The sequence below is a fragment of the Athene cunicularia genome (assembly GCF_003259725.1).
Source record: "Athene cunicularia isolate RWA chromosome 22 unlocalized genomic scaffold, athCun1 chr22_part1, whole genome shotgun sequence".
NCBI classification, from domain to species: Eukaryota; Metazoa; Chordata; class Aves; order Strigiformes; family Strigidae; genus Athene; species Athene cunicularia.
Genome location: NW_020799128.1, coordinates 438,989 through 448,394, shown reverse-complemented (window position 1 = coordinate 448,394; position 9,406 = coordinate 438,989).

Below are 9,406 nucleotides of genomic sequence, written 5' to 3'. Positions count from 1 at the left end.
GCGGGCGGGCTGCGCGGCCTGCGGACCGCGGGGGTCCCTTCTCCTCCCGCCGGGGCTGAGGCCGCTGCTGCGCGACCCCCGTCCTGCCCCTCACCGCGCGCCTCTCCCTGGGCTCTTGCAGCGCCTGCGGGGCCCGTCGCTTGGCTTATTTACAGCCCCCCCTCGCGACAGCCCCCAGACCGGCCCCGAACGAGCAAAGCCGGGCCCCGGGGGTGTTTTTATCCGTAGCTGGACAGCCGGTCCCGGTTCCCGCCGTCTAGGAGCGCGGAGACCTGTGCGTAAACGGGTTTTGTTGGGTATCTCAAGTTGAAGTTAACAGAACCCCGCAGGTTGCTTTAGGTAAGACTTTGGTATCTCCTAAGTCATCCCTAAGTATGTACCCCCCCTTGCAGTGGGGTGCGTGCTCTCCATCGATAGTTTAGTGAGGTTTACCGGTTTGTGTTTCTCCAAAGAAGAGCCGTGAAAAGAAAACCTGACTTCCCCCGTAACATCTCCTGCTCCAAACCCATGCCCAGTTGGATGCTCCGAACCTGGCAGTCACTCCGTGAGTCGTGTCGTCACCCTTGTCGTCTTTACTCCTGCGCCTCCCCAAGGGGGAAAGGAGCAAGAGGAATAATCAGTCGAAAAAAACTTTGTAAATAATATTTTCAGGGCCACAAAGACGAAAAACTGGAGGGAAAAGCGGTTCTTTGCGGCATCGGTCTTTAATGCGCGTGCGATCTTGGGAGCAACCCTGTAATTGTCCGTTTGCCCTTAGTCGCATCATATCGATGTTTCCTTTGTTAATGCATGAAGCACGCGATTCAGAGAAGCGTGAAATCATGAGGCAAAACTGTCTTTTGCAATTTAAGTGTCACATTTAATGCTGTTTTGAACGCCAGTTCAACACCTGCTAGGAGCTCTACAGTCAGGTTTGAGGAAGCTTTATTGTTCTGATGTGATTAGCGAGGGAACTGGGACGGAAAGCACTGACCGCCTCGCCAACGGGTTGCCTTGATGTGGAACTGAAGTTTCTGCTTTTTTCATAGCTTCCATGAAGCTGCCTCACGTGATTTGCCAACCTCTATTAAGAGAGAAATAAGATGGCTCCCCTTTTGTTGTTGTTGTGCACAGGGCAAAGCTGTTACCCTCTAGATAAGTACATTTATCTCAGTTGGAATTTACTTCGCAGCAGAAAATCTTCAGGGACTTTTGTATTCCAGAACTTTTGTGGGAGTTGGAAGACGTCCCTCAGCAGCCTGGAAGGACTGGTACTGCTTAACCAGCATGCAAACAAACTCCCTCGGCCAAGCTGCGATCATGCTTTAGCTTCTTGTCATGCATTCCCAAAGAAGGTCAGAGGGCCGCTATTTTGAGTGCAATCTTGTTATCTCCAGGCAAGTATGCTTTTTACATACAACGAGTCTTCTGAAGGGCTCCTCTAATACTACTTTTGAGTCAATGACTTGAAGTGTCTTTACTAGAGAGAGGGAACGTTTATGTCATCCTGCTCATCCTAAAGCAGCTCAAATGAATTGCAAGAGAAAATAAAAAAGGAAAAGATGTTTCCAGGCACCGAAGAACAGCTCCTCTGAGGTGCTGAGCATGATGTTTCTTAACAATAGAAAGCAGTTACAGCAGGCAGAGAATTTCCCAAAACTGTTAAAATCAAGCCTGGTAGGCGGTTACCTGGTAACAGTTATCCTCCCATTAGTGAAACCCCACAGTGTTGTGCTTTCCATGGCAGCAGACCTCAGCGGCAGATTTTTCTTTCCTCCCCTGAGATCAAGCCGTTGTGTTTTTAGTGCTTGGGAAATGCCTGGCAGAGCCTGGGAATAACATCAGTATAAAGCCAACGCAGCAAAATTGCTCATGCGCGTTCTGTTTATCGGTGGGCTTAGCCTGCCTGCAGGTATTGCTGTCGAGAGGGGAGATTCCTGTTTCTGCTTTGTCATTCAGTTAGCCTTGCCAAGAAAAATGATTTAGCAATGCATGTTGTATTCTACAGAAACCCTTATGTCTTCTGAAAAGAGCTCTTAGCATATTAAAAGAAACGAGTTAAGATGAGATGTAAACATCAAGGCTGATTTTAAGATTAGACCCGGAGAGTTGTGTATTGTACTTGTTCCCACTTTGCTGTTTTGATAATGGAAAGAGAGAGGCTGGTTTCACTTTCTGGTCCTCTAACCCTTGCACAATGTGGCAGCTTTGATGTTTTCCTCCCCGGTGGCACAGGGCAGTGCTTGTAGCTGAAACTGTGCTCCTTCAGTTGAGACCCGTCGTGCCAAAACATTTTAAAATCAGTTTGTGTTAAAACTTGTGCAATACACAATCTTTGTCTCAAAGGGAACAAGGCGACATCTGTTTACTCTGATCAGTGAATGCCTGATCTCTCCAGTGAAAACAGAGGGAAACCTGCTCTGGTGTTATTTGTGCTTGGTACCCATTTTCTTAGCCCAAGGACTTCTTAGATGCTGTTAACTGTTGCTGTAGGTGTGTGAACATCTGAGATTAGATGAGTGAAACAAGCTCTGGTTTCTTGTTATTACAGATCCCGTTCTCCCTTGGTCTTTGGAGGCTTGTCCCTTTGCTTGGTAGACTCATTCATTATCTGAAATCAGAGGTCAATGCCTTCTCTCCTGTGTTGCGTGTATCCCATTAAATCACATTTTCTCTTCCAGCTTCCAAAGAGAACAGGAAAAGTGTGAAAGCAAATTGTTTCATGATGCATGCAGAGCTCGGGAACACCTTTGCTAGTTTAAAGGGATTTTAAAGTTGCTTCTCAGTTGTGTGGCTCAAAAGTGAGGACAGAGGGTTTTTTTCCTTTTCTGTCCTTTTGCTAGGATGCTTGTACTGGTAGCTGTCTGAAATTATCAGAGGGGGTCTCAGACATCTCATGGCCTAGTCCCATGGACGGGGAGAAGGGCAGGTCTGTTTAGAGGCAGGCTTATCTGGGCTGCAGATCACACCCCTGCGTCACTTGTGGCTTTGTTTACCGACCCCTTTGTCACTGTCAGGCAGTGTCTTGCTGGAAATATTGTCCCTTTTAAGAGAGGTGGCAGCTGCAGGATCAAATGGAAGCGGTGCCAGCAGCCGCTCTGCTGTGCAGTGGCCCACGCAGGTGGATTTTTCCACGGTGCAGCGTTGGGCACCTGCAGCAGCTGGATGTGCTCCTTTCTTACAGGAAAGGTGCAGGAGCATTGCTTCGCTGGCACAAGGCCTTGGAAAGCAGGCATGAAGTGTGCCAGGGGGAAATGTTTCTGTACTTAGGAAGGGTTTGATGATGAGGACTTTTCTTCTTTCCAGCCTGGTTTTGTGGTTGGACTGACGATGTGACTTTTTATCTGGCTACATCTGTATCATGTGGTACAAAACGTGAAAGACTTTGGCTTCCAAGCCTCTTGATTTCTTGTGCTTCCGGGCATTTTGCAAGACTTCCCTAGTGATCTAAAGGGCTTCGAAGATACTGAGCTAAGGAAATGCTGGTGTTTAAATGCTTGTGCTGACAAGTAACTGTCTGCCTGGGAGGATGAGAATGCTGGCCTGGTCTGTGCTGGAGAGGATGCAGTGGCTCTGACTTTGGCGTTTGGCTCGGAGAGGGTGCAGGGTGTAGAGAAGTAACAGTGCAGGTGCTGTGGAAATGTAGGCAATTCCAACTCCTGTTACTTCCCAGGTCACAGGAGAGCTCCTAGGATTTGGGAGTTTGTGATAACAAGGTGAGGTTCTTGTAGGACCAAAACCAATAAGCCACTGCAGCGATGCCTCTCTTCATCTTTATCCAAGCCTGCTTCTAGACCCACCCCAAAGGCTCATTTTTTTAATAGCTCTTAATATTATTTTAGGCTTGATACCACACATCGCTTGCTTGGCATCTGCTGAATCATGAGCCTCCTTTATTCATGACAGACGCTAGCAATCTCAGGTCTGCTGTAAGAATACATTTCAGCCTTCCTTGCCGTATGATGCGCAGCTTTATGTGTGTTTACCAACAGGAGTGCATTGTTACCTGTTGTTGTTAATTATGACAAATTGAAATTGGACTCATTGCATTTCTGATGGAGTTCATTATAACTGGCTCTTACATTTAATACCTTTGCCAGCTTCTGGCCTGCCCTGGAGCTGGTGAAAGAGCTGCGTATCCTTTGGATGGTGTTTGACTTGACCGCTGCTTTTCGCAGAACGCGCAGCCTCTCCATTGAACTGCCCATTTCTTTGCCCATTTGTGGTGATGCCAGAGAAGTTTGATCACAGGAAGATTTTTGTCATTTTAAGGGTTGGACGTCTCCAGCTCAGGCTGTGAGGAGATCCTCTCCTTCCCAGTCTGCACGGAGCTGTGGGCAGCGCTTGTGCATGACAAAGCAAGGAGGGAGACTCTCAACGCTCAGGTTAAACCCCACAAGTGGTTTTTGTTGTTACTCAGCCCTTCGGATAATTCAGATCTGGCTTCTGTTTCCTATCTTTATTTAATGACTGTCTGGTCTGGAGAGCTACACAAGAGACTGTCTCTCTTGGCAGTATCTAAAAGTCGCCGTTACCTCCAGGCAGATGGCTGACCTGTTTTCTGAAGTGTTCCCGCTGGGTCTTAGTGGATCTGGGAGCTTCTTACTGAGTTGCCTCTTGCTGCTCCAGCGCGATCGCGTCTTGTTATTGTGTACAATAAGGTCAGCGTAGCATGGAGTGATGGAGGGAGGCTGTGGCACATCCACAGCTCCTGATGGATATTCGTGCTGTCTTTGACCCCGCCGTTGTAGGCTGAGGTCAGGGCTCTTGCGCAGTGCTCAGAGGAGCTGTTCTGCACGTGAGGAGCGTCTCTGCGGGCGCTTCTGAAGCCGTGTGCTTGCAGTGATATGCTGGGGGTGATTCTTGTGAATGGAGGGATGTTTGGTGCTGAGAAGAGAGAAATTGTGATGAGATGTTTGCATTTCCCAGCAGGGAGGAAAACTGAGGACCGATTTCCCTGTCTGTCAACCACATACCACACATCAGGTGGCAAGAAAACCATTTTATGCTCCTGCCTGCTTTTAATGAGCAGTGATGTGCACCAGGGGTAGACTAACCCTGGAGATAAAACCCTTAGGAAAACAACTTATGGGAAGATGCAATGTTTCCAAGCAAATCTCTATTTCCTTTCTGAAAGTAAAGAATACTGCCACTTTTCTTTGTATTGGCCAGGACACATCTGCAGGAGTTTGGGATAGAAAATTATTACTGTCCCTGTTAATAGCTCTATTGTTTTCCCCCAGAATCTGGTGTGTGTTAGCATGTGTCCCTCCTGGTGATCTGCTTCACTTGAGTTTTCTCTGATTTATGCTTTCCAGGATTATAAAGGACCATGAAGATTCATACATTTCTCTTTAGAACAAGGTGTGTGATAGTCTGTAGGTTTATGATGATAGCTGTGACTTCAGAGTATTACTGACTTGGGTTCATCAGCATTACACCTAAACGTACCGCTCCAACAACTCCTTTCCCTGATTAGTTCAAATAAAGCCAACGGGATTGACTGATAGAGAAATGTGAACGAGATTGTGGTACCACCTTATAGTCAGCAATTTAGAGTGGTGAGATTTTTTTTCTGATTAGATTTTGCAAAAATATATATAACTCCAGAGGAGTTGAGGGTCAGAAGCCATTGGCCTTGGCGTGATGCAACTTATCATTTCGAAGGACAAAAATAGACTTTTCCTGCACTAACCTTCCGATGAGAATAGTGTCCCCGTTGCTGCAGAGCTGTTTGTTCTCCCTCTTGTTTCTCACAGCTCTTCCAGCTAACAGCAGATCGCAGTATCTGTGCAGAATCGGGCAGACGCAGCTCCAAGCCGGGGCAGGCTCTTTCAGACAGCAATTCCGAGAGGCCTTTAGGAGCTTGGCTTTCTCGTTTCTGTACGTGTTTCTGTGTCTGCAGGGACAACAAAGTCTGCCAGTTTGGTAAATGCCCCTGTAGCGGAGGGATGCCACTTAGAGAACCCAGTGCTGAAGCATATCTCCAAAACATCTCCATCATGTGTTTCAGGGGGGGAGGCAGGTTCCTTACTTAGCAGTAAGAAATTCTGGAGGAATGCCAGAACCAGCAATCTATTTTTGTGCTCTTTTGTATACAACAGCTTCGTGAAAGGACTTGGAGCCTGATGCATTTACCTTCTTGATTTCCCGGAATAAACAAACCCTGGAGTGGGCGCTGCGCTGGGGGCCAGGCAGAGGATTAACTTGTGCTAAGTGAGTCACAGGGATACGCCACTTGGCACGAATCATATTTGCTGACACTGAGATCAGGCTCTTGTATCAGACTGTTGTTCTGCTAACTGCAGACTGTGCATACCTCCGATCACGTCCCGCTGGCTGAGCTTGCTTCTGTTCAAAACAAAGCGGGCCGCCATGGGAGTTTTCTTAATTATTTCAGCCGCTACGCAAACATTTATGCTTTTTGTGATGTTGTCTGCTAACGGTCTCCGTTTTTAGGCATGCCCTAATTTCTGTGCCCGTTTTCAACTGGAATATGTTTTTTTTTGGGATGGGGAAGGGAGTCCCAGATCAACATAAATGAAACCTGAGCTTCGCTGATTTTTTTGAGACAACGAATCAAGCAGTTGCTGCTAGATGCCAGCTTGGTGGGATCTCTTGATGGGGGACATGAGAAATTTGAATTTAATTGTCCAGCAGATAACTTCACAGCCCGAGAAGTTTAAGCCCTTTCCCCTAGACCAGCACACCAGGACAGGAGCTACTTTGTGCCCACTTGCAAAAAGCCAGTGCTTTTTTTGGACCTTAGTACAAATCAAGCCTAGACACTTGTTTGCTTCTTACTTCTAGTGTTAATGATCACCAAACTTCCCTCTCTTGTTTCACCCTTCTGAGCTTGTAAACCTCTAAAAGAGAATATCCTATAATTAGGGAGTAACAGGACTTTTTTTTTGCCTTGATATCACCTTGGTGATCTGTCTGAGGTGGCCCAGCAGCTGTTGGAGATGGTCAGGTGCCGTGCAGGTAAAGCAGCGAAGAAGGGGAGAGGGGAACAGAGCAGAGAAGTTTCCTGGGCGTAGGAAGTAAAATCAGTTTTGAAAAACATTGTGATTTTCATAACTGACGCCACTGGGTTTGTATCCATTAGACTAATTATATTGGCCTCGATTCTGCAAATGTGCTGAGGTGAGAATAGCAGAGGCTTTAGAACAGTTGGTCCCTGTTGTTCTAGCTGTCAATTATACTGCCTGAAACAGCAGCTATATTTTTCTCTTTAGCAGTGTATTAGCATTTTCCGTCACAGCTTTTTGTTAAAATCTGGCAGGAGGTCTAAATAAAACTGCGTCTTGCTTCAAGAAAGGTGCACAAATAATGGGATTTCTTGAAGTAATTTAAGCCACCAGCATTGAATACTTAACTGTATCTCTGTATTAGGCAGAAAATTTTTGGCAAGGAGATAGCTGACTTGTTTCTATGACAACTGAGATCATGTCATGGATATTTGGGCAAAAAAACTCTTCAAGCGCTCACAGCTTCCGCTGCGAGAAAGCCATGTAAAGCGTGAGCACAAATTTCTTAGCACATGCTTGCAGGAGTTAAGTTGTTTAAAGACAGCTAAGACAACTCATTTCTCCGTGTATCTTTCTTTAGGGTGATAAAATATTGTTCACAAATGTTGCTTAGATCTACTGATTGCACAAATATAACAAGGAAGTAGGTATCTGGCTTCTTTTCTCCGTCTTACTCTGGTTAACCAGTCTGGAGAAACAGCCCTCACAGAGATCTGTGGGGTTTCTTCTTATCATGACTTCTGTAGAAATGAGTAAGTTAGGATAAAATGTACATTGCTATTTTGATTTTATTCCTGCATTACTTACTCCCTCGATTCTTTATGAAGCCTTCGATACCGAGATGACAAATTGAAGGAGCCGCACGGGGCTTGCCTATGGTGCTGGACAGGCAGATTTGCACAAAACAGCCCTTCAATTTAATAACTGCATGTTGGTAACAAAAGGCAGTTAAAGCTACTGCACCTGACTGTATTTTAATAGACTTAATGCTTACCCTGTAAAAGAAAAGGAAAAACAAAGCTAGATTCCAAGATAAGTGGAGGGAAAGTTTGTTTTGCTCTTACTAAGGGGTCTTAATTGTTGCTTGGTTCCGCATCATGCACGTAGATTTCTGACATCCTGACCCACGTCTGCACTGCGTGCTCAGCTGTCCTGAAGGGAGGAGGGAGGCAGAGGGGGTATCAGCAACTGAACTAGCAGGAAAATCGGTGAGCGGGAGGTGTGGTGAGAGAATATGGAATAGATACAGCTGGAGGCAGCTGTTGCCCCAGTGCGGGAGCACCAGTGGGAGGGGTGGGATTGCTGAAAGGTGATGGGGTGTTTTCGTTTGTCTGGGCAGCTTCTGGTTCAGTCAGACCTTGGTGCAAGAGCCAAGCTTTTGGGTACCAGTGTCAGGACGTGTTAGTTGCTACCTCCAAGTCACAGCTGGTTCGGGTGTGAGAATCAGCCTGTGGCTAAATATCTTCGATTTTGGGAAGAACCTAAGCAACAACCAAAAGAAAGGCAGAAATTAGGTCTGTGGGAAGATAAAGGAGAGAGTTTGGTCCAGCAGCTGGGTAAGGACTCAAGTCATGATTTCTGGGTTAACTTACTGTGAGTCTGAGTCTCTCCAGGCTTTTGTTTCAAGAACAGAAAATAGGAGAAAACAGCACAGAAGAGGCATCAGAAACCTGGTGTTTCTTAGGTGAGCAGCAGAATTGGTGACAGAATACCATCCATTAGACCCAGCTTCCCTGAAACGCTCTTTGTACTGGCACTGCGGGACACACTTTGCAGTCCGTGGCTTAACATAGCCCAAACCTGCCCCTTGGCTTCACAAGCTCTTTGCAGAAGCACTGACTCTGTGATGAGCTTAAATCTGCACCGGCGATAGCCCTCGGCGAGCATCGCTCACCGGCGCATGTGCCTGTTTGCCCTCAGTGCTTGCTGCTGCGGGCTGCTTTGTGGAGAGCGTTGCTCTCCGGTGATTATCCTTCGGGGATGGATCTGTCTGGCTCGGCTGGAGGACCGGTGAGGTAGCACTGGAAACGTGTGGGAGGGTGTTACCAAGGCAATGCCACAGCTGGATTAAGTAGCCCAGACCAGGGTGCATCACACTCAGGCTTAAACAAGTTATTTAGCATCTCGCTCAGCTGCTTAAACTGGTGGTTTGTAGGCTGATGGTTGCAATTTGCATAAAATGTATAAAAATAGTGTCAATTACTGAGTCCTCTCCATAGCCTATATCTGGCACAATGTCCTATATAATCTCAACACTCTGTTTCAGTTAGAGATCTAAGGAGGAAGAGCTGATTCCCGGCGCTGCTCGGCTGGTTTCAAAGTGAGGATGTTGACATGTACGTTAGCCCTCACTTTGACTGGCCGTTTCTTCCATCAGGGAAAATGTTTTCTTCCAC